The following is a 17,535-nucleotide window of genomic DNA, read 5'->3' on the forward strand; positions in this document are numbered from 1 at the left end:
ATGAGGAGTCAAAATTGGACTCCGGTGTGTCCGAAACAAACTCCTCACTTTTATTCCCGTTGCAACGCACGGGCATTTGTGCTAGTAACTTTCATGGATAAAAACATAGATATGATCATAAACTCAAAGTTCATCGGATCCCAACAAACACACCGTAGAAAGAGTTACATCAAATAGATCTCCAAGAGACCATTGTATTGAGAATCAAGAGAGAGAGAGAGAGAGGAAGCCATCTAGCTACTAACTACAGACCCATAGGTCTACAAAAGACTACTCACGCATCATCGAAGAGGCACCAATGAGGATGATGAACCCCTCTGTGATGGTGTCTAGATTGGATCTGGTGTTTCTAGAACTTGCGGCAGCTGGAATAGATTTTCGTCGACTCCCCTAGGTTTTCTGGAATATTGGGGTATTTATAGAGCAAAGAGGAGGTGCAGGAGGCTACCGAGGTGGGCACAACCCACATGGGCATGCCTGGGGGCCCATTGAGTGTCTTCTGGTCCATAAAAATTCCACAAAAAGTTTTGCTGCATTTGGACTCCGTTTGATATTGATTTCATGCGATGTAAAAAACAAGCAAAAAATAACAACTGGCACTGGGCACTATGTCAATAGGTTATTCCCAAAAAATGATATAAAATGATTCTAAAACATCCAAGAATGGTAAGATAACAACATGGAACAATCAAAAATTATAGATACGTTGGAGACGTATCAGCATCCCCAAGCTTAATTCCTGCTCGTGCTCGAGTAGGTAAATGGTAAAAATAGAATTTTTGATATGGAATGCTGCCTAACATGTTCATCACATATTCTTTGTTTATAGCATGGACAATTGGACTTCTATATGGTTCAAAGCAATAGTCTAGTTTTGACATGAGGACTTTAATACTCAAGCATATCAACAAGCAACCATGTCTTTCAAAATATCAACGCTAAAGCAAGTTATCCCTAGCCCAATATGCTCAATCATTAATCCATTCATGAAACACACTCGTATATTAGCTACACCCAATGCTCAAGTATGATCATAGTGCCCCTTAGTTGGTGCTTTATAAGAGAAGATGGAGACTCAAGTAAAAATAAAAATTGCATAAAGTAAATAGAAAGGCCCTTCGCAGAGGGAAGTAGGGAATTGTAGAAGTGCCAGAGCTCAAAATGAAAAAGACAGAGATAAAACATTTTGGGTGGCATGCTTTTCCTGTCAACGAAAACAATGAAGTAGTTCCCAATACATTCCATGCTAGATATATCATAGGCGGTTCCCAAACAGAAAATAAAGTTTATTCTTTTTTCCACCATACTTTCACTTTCCATGGCTAACCGCATCCACGGGTGCCTTCCATACCAACAGTTTCCAAGGAATTTATTAGTTGACAACATAAAGTAAATTCATTTTTCATTTCGGGACTGGGCATCCCTAATACCTTTGCCATACTCTCGTGTAATGACAAGTGAATAAACACTCATCTTGAGAATAACTCATCTAGCATGGAAATATATCAACCACCCCCTACCGTTTCATGAGCGGTACAAGCCACAAAAGAGAAGTTTATTTTGAAAAGTAGATATGGCACATACAAATTTTCTTAGAACGGCAAAAGAATACCACACATAGATAGGTATAGTGGACTCATGTGGCAAAACTGGTTTAAAGTGTTTTGGATGCACAAGTAGTGATCATACTTAGTGCAAAATGAAGGCTAGCAAAAGATTGAGAAGCATCCAACCAAGAAATGAAAAATCTCATAAGCGAGCATTAAGAATAACTAACACCGAATAATGCACCACAAGTAGGATGTAATTTCATTGCATAACTATTGACTTTCGTGCTTCCATAGGGAATCACAAACCTTAACACCAATATTTTTACTAAAGCATAATTACTCATCAACATGACTCACATATTATATCAACATATCGCAAAACTATTACAAGGAATCAAGTTTATTTTGTCCAATGATCTTCATGAAAGTTTTTATTATATCCTCCTTGGATATCTATCACTTTGAGACTAGTTTCATATGTTGCTTTTGATAAATCAAACAAATCTAAGTGAAGAACATGAGCATACTTTTTTTCTTCACTCAAAATAATTTAAGTGAAGCAATAGATAATTTCTTAAATTTTTTACTAACTCTCAAATAAATCTAAGTGAAGCATGAGAGCATTTCTTCAAAAATACTAAAGCACACCGTTCTCAAAAAGATATAAGTGAAGCACTAGAGCAATTCCATCGCTCAAAAAGATTTAAGTGAAGCATAAAGAGCAATTCTAACAAGTCATAGCATAATTTTGGCTCTCTCAAATAGGTGTGTCCAGCAAGGATTCATGACTAAAAATACAAAGCAAAACAAGCAAAGACTCATATCATACAAGATGCTCCAAGCAAAACTCATAATATGTGACGAATAAAAATATAGTTTCAAGTAAAATACTGATGGTCGTTAGAAGAAAGAGGGGATGCCACTCGAGGGCATCCCCAAGCTTAGTTGCTTGATACTTCTTGAACATTATCTTGGGGTGCCATGGGAATCCCCAAGTTTTTCCTTTTGCTAATCCTTATTCCATCATCCATCGTAATGTTACCCAAAACTTGAAAACTTCAGTCACACAAAACTCAACAAAACCTTCATGAGATCCGTTAGTATAAGAAAGAAAATCACTACTATAAGTACTGTTGCAAACCCGTTCATATTTTATTTTTGCATTATATCTACTGTATTCCAACTTTTCTATGGCAAAAACTCTTCAAAGAAAACCATAGAATCATCAAAACAAGCACACAACGCAAAGAAAACAGAATCTATCAAAAACAGAACAGTCTGTAGCAATCTGGAAATTTTGAATACTTCTTTCACTCCAAAAGTTCCGAAAAATTAGGACAACGTGAGAAATTTTTATATTAATCTTCTGCAAAAACAATTAGTGTTTTATCGCGCCTCTGTTAAAAATGAAAAATTGTTTTTCTGGGCGCAAAAGTTTCTGTTTTTCAGCAAGATCAATTCAACTATCACCAAACATGATCCCAAAGGCTTTGCATCGCACAAACACTAATTAAAACACGAAAAACACAATCATAACAGTAGCATAATTGTGCAAACACTCAAGAACAGAAAAAAAGACAAAGATAAATTTTGTTCATTGGGTTGCCTGCCAACAAGCGCTAGCGTTTTATGCCCCTAGCTAGGCATAATGCGAAGGATCTAAGTATTATCATCTTTGTTTCTAGATCCATATGATGCCATCATGGTTGATTCACAAGGTGGATTAATTCTAGTTCTAGGGAATTGTCCCATACCCTTCCTTAGTGGAAATTGAAATTTAATATTGCCTTCTTTCATATCAATCACGACACCAATAATACGTAAAAATGATCTACCAAGAATAATTGGACAAGACAGATTGCAATCAATATCAAGAACAATAAAATATATGGGCACATAATTTCTATTTTCAAGAATAAGAACATTATTAATTCTTCCCATAGGGTTTTTAATAGTAGAATCCGCCAAGTGCAAATTTAGAGAACACTCTTCAATATTGGTAAGACCAAGCACATCACATGAAGATTTGGGAATTGTAGAAACACTAGCACCCAAGTCACATAAAGAAAAACACTCATAATTTTGAATCTTGACTTTGATGGTAGGTTCCCATTCATCATGCAATTTTCTAGAAACTAAAATCTTTAATTCTAACTTTTCTTCTAAAGCTTTCATCATAGCATCAATAATATGTTTAGTAAAAGTGTTATTTTGTTCATAAGCATGGGGTGAGTTCATCATGGACTGCAACAAAGAAATACAATCAATCAAAGAGTAACTATCATAATTAAATTCTTTGTAATCCAAAAGAGTGGGCACATCACTAGTTAAAGTTTTGACCTCTTCAAACCCACTTTTATCAATTTTTTCAACAAGATTTTCACGCTCGAATTATGGGGACATCTTCTAGCTAAAGTTGAATCTTCTTTAGTCCCTTTATTATCAATCTTAATCTTACTAAACAAGGAATCAATAGAGGAAACACCAATCATTTTAAGATCTTCACTACTTCTATGAAAGCAATCACTAGAAAACGCTTTTTCTAAAAATTCTCTTCTAGCTCCAAGCATAGTGGTTCTTTTCTTACTTTCATCCATAGAAACATAAAGAGCCTTAATTGATTCCTCAACCTTAGGCACAAAATTTTTAATCTTGAGATTTTCTACATCATGAGAAATTCTATCAATACTTCTAGAGATATCATCAATCTTATTCAACTTTTTTGTATTGTAGCATTGAAAACTTTTTGAGTATTGACTAGCAAAAAGGCCCATGCGTTGCAACAGGAGAAGGAAAAAAATCATAATCTCCAAAGACAATAATGATGTATCACCAATAAGATTTTGGTCAATTTCATTAACAGTTTTAATACATGAACTTTTTAGAAAAAATATGAACATTTTTTTATTTTCCAAACATTTGTTTCCAAAATTGCGAAGATTTTTTTGAATCCACATACATTTTATGATTTATTAAAAATTTGATTTAAAGTTCTCTTCTTTTAATTTTTGGAACTTTTTGGAGTACCAAATTATTTAAACTCCATTCACATGTATCTTAATTATTGTAACTATTAATGCATTCATAAGATATGATAGGCATGAACATTAAACCATGGTCGTACAAACAAATAGCAGCCAACTAATAGTACTCGGTCCATAAAAAAGAACTAATTGTACTCGATGCTAGCACGCAGAGCGACATCCAGGAGCTTCTAATCGGTGCGGCCACAACATCTAAGTTTGATTTTAAAAAGCCAGTAGCCATCTAGCCCAGCGAGCAGTGCATGTGTTATCTTATCCACAAGCTCGCCATCGCTTAGGACCTGCCCTGCGCGCCCATCTTCTCTGCAGACTGCCCTCTTCTACTACCTGGATCCTCCTCACCCGCGCGCGCCCTCAGTCTTCCCGTGCCTCCCCTTCTCGGGTCATTGTTGCCCAGCAAGGTCACACCAGCGAGGTGAGTGAGCTCTGGAGCTGCGCCTCGTTTTCTCTCCTTTCTGTAATCCCTTTCTCTTCTCTCTGGTCCGCGCCCCGCCGGAGTGCCATGGACGTTTATATATATATAAACACTATTCTGATCAAGGGATCACAATAATATTCTGATCACAACCTGAACTGCCTGAGTAACGCGCCTGACCTTCCCTCTGTACGACCCCGACCTTCGGGCTATCTTCTCAATCGTGCCTTCTACCGCGAGTTTTTCTGATCGTTCATGTTGTTGGCGATGTAAGTGTAATGTTTACATGGTTTTTAGAATCTAAATGCTTGTTTTGATTAGGAATCTAGCTCGTTGGCGTATTTGCTCTCGGGCGGTGATGAATATGGGTCTGTCACAAGTGTTTTGCATGTACTGGATGTTCTAGGATCCCTAATAGGATGAGAATTGGGTTTAGGTACGAGTTTACTTCATGATTTGTTGTTATTTTCGAACGAATTCGATTTGGTGTTCCGCCACCTCTGTTCTTCGTCTGCGGGATTGATTTCGGCCGCTGTTGTAGATTTGTAGGTTTTCTGTTCAAATTGGGTGTGGATTTGTGTGCATTAGTGAGACAAAATGCTGCCCATGTTGTTAATTTGAATATGTGAGCTCATACAAATCAAAATCCGGCGAATGGATCTTCTGCCTCCCGCGGTGGTTTTTTGTTCGAGGGACAGTATGATGGGGATCATTTTCTTATTTATCCGGAGCATGATGACGTTCGAAATGGCGGTTGAATCCTCCCCGTTTTGTTAATTCAATTTGGCTGGCTCATTCATTCCGAAATTGCGGATTGCACTTTCTGCCTCCCATCGTGGTTTGTTGTTCGAGCACACTGATTGATGGCGGATCTTTTTTGAAAGTTTTATATGGAGTATGACGACATTCAAAATGGCTTTTGACGTGTCGGAATTGACCCAGACGATTAAATCTAGGAACCAAATTTAATCGGGGTTGTTGTTTCAATCAATTTTCGTTCTGTTGTACAAGCTGGACTGCTAGAACTTTCGCACCTGAACTTCTGTGCTGTAAGTAGATGCTTGACTTCAGTCGATGGTTTGTTATTTTTGATGATCCACTATCTTTAGTAGATGCTGGACTTCTTTCTAATTAATGGTTGAACTTCTGGTTTTCCACATTGCATTCCATATTTTGCAAGGCAAAGGTGCATGGTGCTATATATTTTCTTTTTTTTTCATTTTTTATAATTTTAGTTCTTGAGATATTATTTTTAGAGTTTGTCTCGTGGTCAATCATGGGATTAGTCCAAGTATGCATGCACTTTTTCCAGATCATCTAAGGGTCGTTGTACAAGCTGGACTTCTGTACTGTTCATACTTGAACTTCTGTTTTCCTTCTTTGCAAGGTAATGGAGCAAGCCCTATGTGTTTCTTTCTTTTTTATGTTATTTTCATTCTTTTGCATTGCTTTGGATTTTTTTGATAGTCCCATGAGCAACCATGTAATTGGCCTACGGATATGCGTATATTTCTTATTTTTTCTAGTATGTTTTCGTACTTATAGTAGTTGTTCGATCTTCAGTGAATAACTATCCCGAACTTCTGTATGCTAATCGTTTTTAATATGTTAATTTGAGGTTTTGAAAAAATCTATTACTCAGTGTAGATTTGTTTTTGTTTAGCTGGAACTCGGTGTTCTTTTTGCCTTTGATGTGTTGCAGCATGTGGATCTTGAGCCTGTGCGCACTGAAAGACCAGGAGAAAAAGTTGCATATTACAAGATAGCTAGTAGGTGGTCCTGAATTGATGAGTGTTTTCTTTAGAGTTGATGATATGACCGGTTCTTGTCCTAACGATGTTTCTTAACTTAGACCATTATAAATGGGCCTTGGATGAGCTATTCATTAAGCATGATTTCCATCGAGTAATCATTCTGGAAGGTCTAATCTCCTTGATGGTTCTTGTTCTTAGATGTTTCCGCATACCATCTCATTTCCATGGTTAATTGGTTAACAAATGACATGGAGATCGCCCCAGATTTCTTTGACTACTTCGAGGCTGCAGCGAAATTACTTGATACTGACAAGTATGTTAAACTGTACTCTGATTATACATGTCAATACAATGAATAAATATCAAGTGTGTTTAATTACGTTACTGTAATTGTTGTTGTTGTGGTATTGAAGGACGATAATGGTTGTTTCTTCTTGGAATGACAATGGACAAAAGCAGTTCGTTTATGACCCAAGTTGGTTCTCTGTTCTGATAGGCCTCTGTTCACCTTTATTTCCGCATTAGAAGGGAGAGTTGCTCAATTTTTCTAGATAATGCTTTGCAGAGGCTCTTTACAATTCAAAGCATCGAGGTCGGGGTCTGTTTTCTAAAATGCTCAAGATCTTCATTGAATAACTGTCCCGAACTTCTATATCTTTTCTATTTGAACTTCTTTAATTATAATTATGTTTACTATTTTAGGTTTTAAATGGGCCTATTGAAAAATGCGGTAGCACGAGGCCGGGGAGGGGGGAGGGGGGTCGGTGCAACGCGTACGGGCTTGGGATTGAGTACTTGCTGCTGGGAACTTCTGAGCTTCTTCATGCGTCTCTCGTCTTCCTGTCAAAAAAGAAAAAAATGTTTATTAGCACACAAGTTACATCTGGCTATACCTTTCTAACTGAACTTAGCATTATTCACAGCCTGAACTTCTCATATATAAAGCTATTTGCAGCCTGGACTGATGCTCACAGACTACATGAACTTCACATGTTACAGCAGGCAGATTTAAAAAAAGCTTTTGTAGCCTGGACTGATGCTCAGAGATGTACCTGAACTTCTCATGGATGTGAAGTTTAGGCAGATTTACTACTATTTTTGGCAGCCTGAACTTCTCATGGACTGATGCTCACAGATGTACCTGAACTTCTCATGGATGTGAAGTTCAGGCAGATTTACTATTATTTTTGGCAGCCTGAACTTCTCATGGACTGATGCTCACAGATGTACCTGAACTTCTCATGGATGTGAAGTTCAGGCAGATTTACTACTATTTTTGGCAGCCTGAACTTCTCATGGACTAAGCTCACAGTTGTACCTGAACTTCTCATGGATGTGAAGTTCAGGCAGATTTACTACTATTTTTGGCAGCCTGAACTTCTCATGGACTGGTGCTACACACCACCTGAACTTCTCATGGCAGTAAGAAAATAACAAGCAGAGGGAAGAAGTTCAACCATACCCTGGCTAGAAGTTCGGCCAACATTTTTCCAGCAGCTGATAGGCCACCTTGTGAGCAATTTGTCGGAGAGCTAGGAGAGGAACCGCATGGCAATCCATGACTTGCATAGGGCGTGAAGTTCATCTGCACAAAGCAAGAAGATCAGGCAAGGGACAATTGAAGAAGAAGGCGACAAGTGGGAGGAAGTTCAGGTACCGCTACTGGATTTGAAGGCGCCTCTGATGCCGCCTTCGCCGCGGAGTTGCCCCGTTCGCCGCGCCGTTCGCCATAGCTTGCCTAGGGGCCGTCATATTCTCTGCCAATGCGTCCGGCGGTGAATATGGAAGGAGGATGCGGCTTCCGGAAGTCCATGGCGGCTTTGCCGCGTCCAGGCGATGCGGGCTCCCTCGCGCCGGTGTCCGCCGTCGCTCGCTCGCGCCGGTGGTCGGCCAGGATCTGGGGAAGGAGGGGAGGGGCCGGATCCGGCCGGCCAGGAGCTGGAGACGGGGGGAGGCGGCGGATCCGACCGGCCAGGAGCTGGAGTCGGGGGAAGGCGGCGGATCCGGCGAAGATCGGCGGCGACCACGGGGGGAGGTCGGGTGATCGAGGGGAGGAGGGGGGCTGGGGCGGCTCGGGATCGGGATCAGGTGGATCCTGTCGGGGAGCCTCGGGATCCAGTGGATCCTGTCGGGCCGGCAACAGTTCAGAAGTTCGGGAGGGCCCTGGCGGGCCCTATATAGGGGCTGCTGTGATCCAAATAACTATTCTAATCCCAGGATTAGAATAGTGCTGTCCTATATATATATAGTGTTACTATTCATCATCTAGGGTGCAGAATAAGTTATTCTTCACCCGAGGTAATCTTACGATCATTTCATAATTAAATTACATTTAGAATTCAAATAGTTACATTCCTATTGATTCACTATGTAAAATTTGACATAAAAAATAAAAATATAGGTCATAAGACAAGAAAATTTATAGTTTATGTGTATTTTAGACTATGTTTTTACGTTTGTAATTTTACATAACATAAAATATTTTTTACGGTGATTATATATTTTCTTACGGTCTCTTTTTACGTCGGAAATAAGACAAAACTTACGAAACGTAAAATTACGATGCATTGATGGTAAAATAGAGGGGGTGAAGAATAACTATTCCTCAACCAGGATGACGAATAGCGCGACCCTATATATATATGTATATATATATATATATATATATATATATATATATATATATATATATATATATATATATATATAATATGGCACAAATGCCCGTGCGTTGTAACAGGAGAGAAAGTTCATGGGTCCATATAAACGTCCATCAATGCGGCACGCCAACATCCATACGGTGCTATCCGAAGACAACACGCCAAGGTAAAATGTATATCAGCAAAAACTACACAATGAATGAGTTTGCTTTTCTCTTATTTTTTTGGATTATCAGGTATTCATCTTGATATAAAAAAGATGACCATAGGCCGAAATTACTTGCTACATTATAATTCTATGCAAAAACCGTAGTATGAAAATTATCAAATGACAACCTCAGAGCGCCTTTGCTTCCTTGAACGTCATGCCATGTAACAAAGATCATATAACACCTCATGATGGCTTGTAGAAGGATGACCTCATCCATTTTTATCACAACCTTGGAAAAACAATGTTGGTTGCGAAGGAAAATAACTTAAGAATGAGGAAAACCATGTCTCTACAAAATGAAAAAATAGTGTGGGCCCTGAAAATATGCTATTAGTGTGCTATAGCGCGCTACAACGTGCTATTAGCGAGACATTGTACATAAATTAATTTAGCGAGGCAATTCTCTACACGCTATAGCGTGCTATTAGCGGCGCTATAGCGTGCTATTTTTTCCAGTGACATAAAGAGCAACGACACTAAGACAAATAAACCAGCACCTGAAGGTACTGGCACATAATTGGATTATCGACTTCATTAGTTCTACACATGCAACTTCTAACATGCTGGAAACAAAAAGAACTACATTTCCTAAGAACCGGTAACCTTCCACTATTCTTGTGCCTAGAGCAATCTTTAGTACCGCTAATTGCAAAACAAAAGCAATATATAGGATTTTCAATTACTGTTACCAATCTAAACTAACAATTGCTTGAGGTCACGCACCATAATCGTCTTCCTTGGAGGAGGTTGGAAGCCTGCGCTACCCATTCTTGTTATCTGGTTCCCCATGTAAGAAGGGATGCACATCCTTGTGAACTGATAAAAATGGATGTGAGAATTGATAAGCAACGACACGGTTCAGATCTGGAAATGAAGAACAGGGAAATGGAAGAAAAATGTCATTTTCATGTCTCCATGACAACAAAATGATAGGAATTAACACACTCAACATAAGCTTGTAATGCACCCAATTTATTTTAGCAAAAATTCCTTCAGTTGCAATTATAAAAAGAGAAGGAAAAATAATAGAATGTACATTGTAATAGACAATGCTGCTACACCACAAAACAGAGGGCTCACTCCTTGGCTAATATAATTTCCTCACTCCCGGCAACCTAGAACCCATTAGCAGCTGACCTCGGCATATATGTGATTGCAAACTTGCACTCACTATGAAAGTAATAACACAAGAAACAGTTGTACGAAATGAAGCACTCTATTTTTGACTTTGTTCTGATTTCACAAAGAGCTTTTTTCTTTGTTGGCTACTCAAAATTATTTTCTTGCCTCCACCACTCCAGCCTTTTTGCCACTTCTTTGTGAGCTAAATACCGATGCATTGCTACAGAAGGCTTATATCATAGGTTTTTCCATGTTCTGCAATAAAAGAACTATAAAATATTGGTAAACTACATAGTGATTTGCAACATAAAAAGTGCTTTAAGGATCCGTCAACCAAATGCCAATTCCATCTCATCAAAAGATTAACATGAGTGCAGGAGGTTATTAGGATCATTTAGGGACCTACTGGACACTCCTCACTTTAGCAGTTCCAACATGTCACTACATCTTTTTCATCATGGAATTCTCATTATTTGTCGATATCAGCCACTGCCATTTCCTTGTGGGGAGATACATCTACTTTCTTGTAGAACTCGTGTAGGCATCACACTCTTTGACGATTTTCTCCACTCTATCACTGAAGAATGTGCTTGACATCTTTCCACATCATCAACAGGTTTGTTTGCCTCTGTCAAGGTTAAGTTAAAAGGAAAGAAGGATAGCAGTAGGGTCAATGACAGTTCTAATGCTAGTAACATTCTAGATAGTGTAAGAAGACGATAACAAAAGATAAGCACCTGCAGAGGCCAATTCTCTGGCTTGAGTGCAGCCCATTGACAATTTCTTGATGTTACCAAGGTCAAACGCCACATCCTATATGCAGATTGATGTGTCTGTGACAAAAAACAAAAATGGGTGCCATCGCACATAATAAAAAAGTATTGCCATACTAATCTTGTCTTTTGTGTTCCTATCTTGCTAGTGTGATGCGAAACAATAATTCTCAATTAACATTAACTGGAATGGTTACATGTTGCGCGAACCGCAGTCATTATGTGTGACAACACTCAGAAAGTCAGAAGTGTGTCAAAATGAATCTAAAAAGTGTTTGTGGAAGGAAATAACAGTGATATATGTAAAGAGACCAAACTAAGCAAGTCTGTGTGTGTATGACTCTCTATTTAAGTATGCAAACAACCTGGAGAATAAAACAACGTTCAGACTATTAGTAATCATGGAAGAGCTTACTATGCAAAAAGTAATCATACAAAAAAAGGGTCATACAAATGGTAAAGAAGAAAGTCCACATAGTTATTCTGAAATAACACTCGGCATAGAGCCCACCATTGGCATAGACAGTTTTTCCTACAGGTGATCATATAGAAGCAGTATGAATCAAACTGAACAAGACTAAAATGTTAATCATATCTATATTTTTAAGAGCATCTTTGTAAAATCTAGAGTGCCGCTTAACTAGAGAAGGTTCAGGTGAATAAGTTGTGCGTAAAGAGATACTACAGACTCTCGATGAACATTGCACAACTCGCAGACATTGCATCATGATCAGACGATCAGGCTAAAAACGAACGTTGATCATGATCAGGACTCACTGTCACTATGAATAGAGCGACATGAACCAGAAGCACGACCGCTTGTTCCCCTCCGCCCTGGAGAGGGACTCGACGACCTCGACCTTCTTGTGCATGCCGACGAGGCTGTACGCCCGAACCCGTGTCTCACCACTGTTGAGGTCCCTGTAGTAGATGGTGCTGGGCCTTAGCCCGGGGCACTCCCTTGTGGACACAGCCACCGTGCCGGACGCGTCCATGGGCACCGCAACATTGCCGATGTCGTCCTCCTCCTCCCATGTCCCACCGCACTCGTCCAACACGCGAACCATGAACTCCTCACCCACGGCCGCCTCGACGAGCTCCACTTGGATCAGCGCCCCACCGCCGAGGGTCTTCACGAGGAAGTTTCTCTCCACGCGCGAGGTTGGCCTCTGCATCACGAACGGGATGATATCGGGGACGCGGAGCCCAGCCCGTGCAGCTCTAGGAAGACGTACACAACCCTGAAGCGGGTGTTGGCGTAGAGTTGCCCGCAGTGGAGCGCCAGGTCCACCACGGCCAGGATGTTGCTTGGCCTCACAGATTTCCAGGTGCTCTTGCCGGGTTGATCCGTGGCCCACTGTTGGCGGTGCGGCTGGAAGTAGATGACGGCCACCATCGCACTGCCGTCGGGCTTGGGCACCGGGATGGCCTTGTGGATCAGGGTGTCCTTGTGGTGGATCAGGGCGTTTGAGGTGGACACTGAGACTGGCAGGTGTACTCTCAACGCGGTCGGCGAGGGGGAGCGCCGCGATGGGGGGCAGAAGCGCGCTCCCATCAGGGGCCCTCCTACTGCCGTGCACAACGAAGAGGAACGGAGAGTGGAGGCGCTGGCAGCAGCCGTGGAGGACGCTAGGCGACTAGGCGCCTACAGGGGGCCCGGGGAGGCCGGAGGCGGAGAAGAGGCCGAGAGGGCCGGAGGTAGAGGGGGGAGCCAGAGCCAGGGCAGGGGAGGGAGACGCCAAGAGAGCCCACGGGAGGGGAGGGGCAGCCGTCGGTGCGATGAAGAGGATAAGATAGAAGAAAGGAGAGCGAAAGGAATTTTTACAAAATGCAGGGATTAGTTTGAAAAACCAAAACGTTTTCTCAGATCCACTCAAATAGGGACTGCAGGTTCATTTACCAAAAAGCACAAGGACCTTTCTGCAAACTTGCTGCGACGGTGAACCCAGAGACTCAATCCGTGCTTTATTATTATGGAGAGATACATTCTTTAATATTATTCTCAAGATCAGAGGTGTTCCTATTATTATTATTATAAGAAGGATTACCATAATTATTAGAGGAATTACTAGGAATAGGTCTAGGATTAAAATTACCTCTATAAGCATTGTCATTGAAATTGTTTCGCGAGATAAAATTCACATCTATGGCATCACTATTTTGCTTAATCAAAGTAGACAAAGGAACATCATTAAAGTCAATAGGAGCACTTTTATTACCAACCAATTTCATAAGATCATCAACTTTTTCACTCAAAGAAGAAATTTCTTCAACTGAATTAACTTTTTTACTAGTAGGAACTCTTTCGGTATGCCATCGCGAATAATTTGCCATAATATTATAAAGCAATCTGGTGGATTCACCCAAAGTAATTTCCATAAAAGTACCACCCGTGGCGGAATCCAAAAGATTATGAGAAACAAAATTCAACCCCGCATAAAATTTTTGTATGATCATCCAAAGATTTAACCCATGAGTTGGGCAATTCCTTAGCATTAATTTCATCCTTTCCCAAGATTGTGCAACATGCTCTTGTTCAAGTTGCTTGAAATTCATGATCTGGGTTCTAAGGGAAATAATTTTTGCAGGCGGAAAATATTTAGTAATAAAAGCATCTTTGCACTTATCCCAAGAATCGATACTATTGCGAGGCAAAAAAGAAAACCAATTTTTTACACAATCTCGCAAAGAAATCGGCAATAATTTCAACTTCACAATATGATTGTCCACATCTTTTTTCTTTTGCATATTGCATAATTCCACGAATGTGTTAAGATGGGACGCGGCATCCTCATTAGGAGTGCCGGAAAATTGATCTTTCATAACAAGATTCAACAAATCGGTATTAATATCACAAGACTTCGCACTAGTGGCGGGAGGAGGAATCGTAGTGCTAATAAAATCATTGTTGTTGGTATTGGAGAAATCACACAACTTGGCGTTCTCTTGAGTCATTGTGACTACGCAACAAGATTGCACTCAAAAACAGATCTGACGAGAAAATGGTGAACGAAAAAGAGGGCGAATAAAAAGGAAATTTTTTGTGAAGTGGGGGAGAGGAAAATGAGAGGAAAATGGCAAATAATGTAAATTGCAAGGAGAGGATATTTCTGATTAGGAAACTGGTAGATGTTGATGATGTCTCCCCGGTAATGGCGCCAGAAATTGGCTACTTGACGGGTGACGAATCCTCTCCGGCAACGTCACCAGAAATTCCTTTTGATGCGGCTTGAACTACATCGGTATTACCCCAAAAAGGAAGGAATGCTGCAGCACATCTACGGTAGGTATTTCCCTCAGTGATGAGACCAAGGTTACCAAACCAGTAGGAGAACCACGCAACACCACATAAACAGCTCCTGCACACAAAGAACAAATACCTGCAACCAGACGTAAGAGAGGGGTTCTCAATTCCTCATGGGTAAAAAGATAGGTAAAATTGTAGTGGATTGGATAAATAGATCTCGCGGGATCGCGAGATAAAATAAATATAAAAGAAAAGCAGCAAGGTATTTTTGTATTTTTGTATTAATAGATCTGAAAATAAAAGCAAATAAAAATAGATCGCGAAGGCAAATATAATAAAGAAGAGACCCGAGGGCCGTATATTTCACTAGTGGCTTCTCTCGAGAAAATAGCAACGGTGGGTAAACAAATTACTGTTGGGAAATTGATAGAACTTCAAATAATCATGATGATATCCAGGTAATGATCATTATATAGGCATCACGTCCAAGATTAGTAGACCGATTCCTGCCTGCATCTACTACTATTACTCCACAGATCGACCGCTATCCAGCATGCATCTAGTGTATTAAGTTCATGGAGAAATGGAGTAATGCAATAAGAACGATGACATGATGTAGACAAGATCTATTTATGTAGAAATAGACCCCATCTTGTTATCCTTAATAGCAACGATACATACATGTCGGTTCCCCTTCTGTCACTGGGATCAAGCACCGTAAGATCGAACCCATCACAAAGCACCTCTTCCCATGGCAAGAAAAAATGATCTAGTTGGCCTAATAAACCAAAGATTTGAAGAAGAAATACGAGGCTATAAGTAATCATGCATATAAGAGATCAAAGAACTCAAATAACTTTCATGTAAAAAACATAGATCTGATCATAAACTGAAAGTTCATCGGATCCCAACAAACACACCGTAAAAAGAGTTACATCAAATATATCTCCAAGAGACCATTGTATTGAGAATCAAGAGAGAGAGAGAGAGAGAGAGAGAGAGAGAGAGAGAGAGGAAGCCATCTAGCTACGAACTACGGACCCGTAGGTCTACAAAAGACTACTCACACATCACCGGAGAGGCACCAATGAGAATGATGAACCCCTCCGTGATGGTGTCTAGATTGGATCTAGTGTTTCTGGAACTTGCGGTGGCTGGAAATTATTTTCATCAACTCCCCTAGGATTTCTGGAATATTGGGGTATTTATAGAGCAAAGAGGCGGTGCGGGAGGCCACCGAGGTGGGCACAACCCACCTGGGCGCGCGTGGGGGCCCAGGCACGCCCTGGTGGGTTGTGCTCCCTCGGGGCATCCCCAGGTGCTTCTCCAGCCCATTGGGTATCTTCTGGTCCATAAAAATTCCACAAAAAGTTTTGCTGCATTTGGAGTCCGTTTGATATTGATTTCCTGCGATGTACGAAACAAGCAAAAAACAACAACTGGCACTAGGCACTATGTCAATAGGCCTGTCCTACAAATGATATAAAATGATTATAAAATGATTGTACAACATCCAAGAAAGATAATATAGTAACATGAAACAATCAAAAATTTTAAATACATTGGAGATGTATCAATTAGCAAGTTTAATAGTGACATCTATGGCTTCTATTTCAGCGGGTGCTATATCATTCATAATTTCTTGGTATAAAGTAAAAGGGATAGCACTCACACTAGCACCTAAATGACATAAGCCATGAGAGAAATGATCTCCTATTTTAACTAAGACAACAAGCATGCCAACAACAAGTCTATGTTTATAATTTTCATCGGGTTTGGCAATTCTAGCAGCTTCATCACTGAAGTAAATAACATGCCCATCAATATTATCGACCAAGAGATCTTTAACCATAGCAACACTAGGTTCCACTTTAATTTGTTCAGAGGGTTTAGGTGCTTTAATATTGCTTTTGCGAACTAGTGTTGATACCTTAGCATGTTCCTTTATCGTGACAGGGAAAGGTGAGTTTTCAATATAAGTAGTAGGAAGAACTAGATCAACATTGTAAATAATAGTTTCATCTTTAATTATATCTGGTTCTTTAATTTCTTCTCTAATAGGTGTAAACCACTTCTCCTTAGAGAGATCAACATGAGTAGCAAATGATTTACAAAAAGAGGCTACTATCTCAGAGTTAGGTCCATATTTAGTGCTAAACTTGTGAAAGCATCGTTGTTCATAAAAGATTTAACACAATCATACTCAAGCTTAATACCCGACTCTTTACCTTCGTCGAGTTCCCAGTCTTCAGAGTTACATTTAATTCTTTCTAAAAGATCCCACCTGAATTCAATAGTCTTCTTCATTAAAGAACCAACACAGGAAGTATCGAGCATGGATTGATCATTATGAGAAAGCTGAACATAAAAATTCTGAATGATAATTTCTCTTAAGAGCTCATGATTGGGGCATCAATATAACATTGACTTAAGCCCCCCCCCAAGCTAGAGCGATACCTTCTCCTTCATGAGACAAATTATATATATATATATATATATATATATATATATATATATATATATATATATATATAGTGTTACTATTCATAACCCAGGGTTCAGAATAAGTTATTCTTCACCCGAGGTAATCTTACGGTCATTTCATAATTAAATTACGTTTGAAATTCAAATAGTTTCATTTCTATTGATTCACTACATAAAATTTGACATAAGAAAATAAAAATATAGGTCATAAGACAAGAAAATTTGCAGTTTATGTGTATTTTAGACTATGTTTTTACGTTTGTAATTTTACATAA

The 17,535-nt window shown here is 39.7% G+C and overlaps 1 pseudogene; it reads right to left on the bottom strand.

Annotated features, from left to right (window-relative positions):
- Nucleotides 1–12,311: 12,311 nt before the first annotated feature.
- Nucleotides 12,312–17,535, bottom strand: part of LOC119358246 — a 21,652-nt pseudogene continuing 16,428 nt past the window's right edge.

This window comes from Triticum dicoccoides, chromosome 2A, assembly GCF_002162155.2.
Source record: "Triticum dicoccoides isolate Atlit2015 ecotype Zavitan chromosome 2A, WEW_v2.0, whole genome shotgun sequence".
NCBI classification, from domain to species: domain Eukaryota; kingdom Viridiplantae; phylum Streptophyta; class Magnoliopsida; order Poales; family Poaceae; genus Triticum; species Triticum dicoccoides.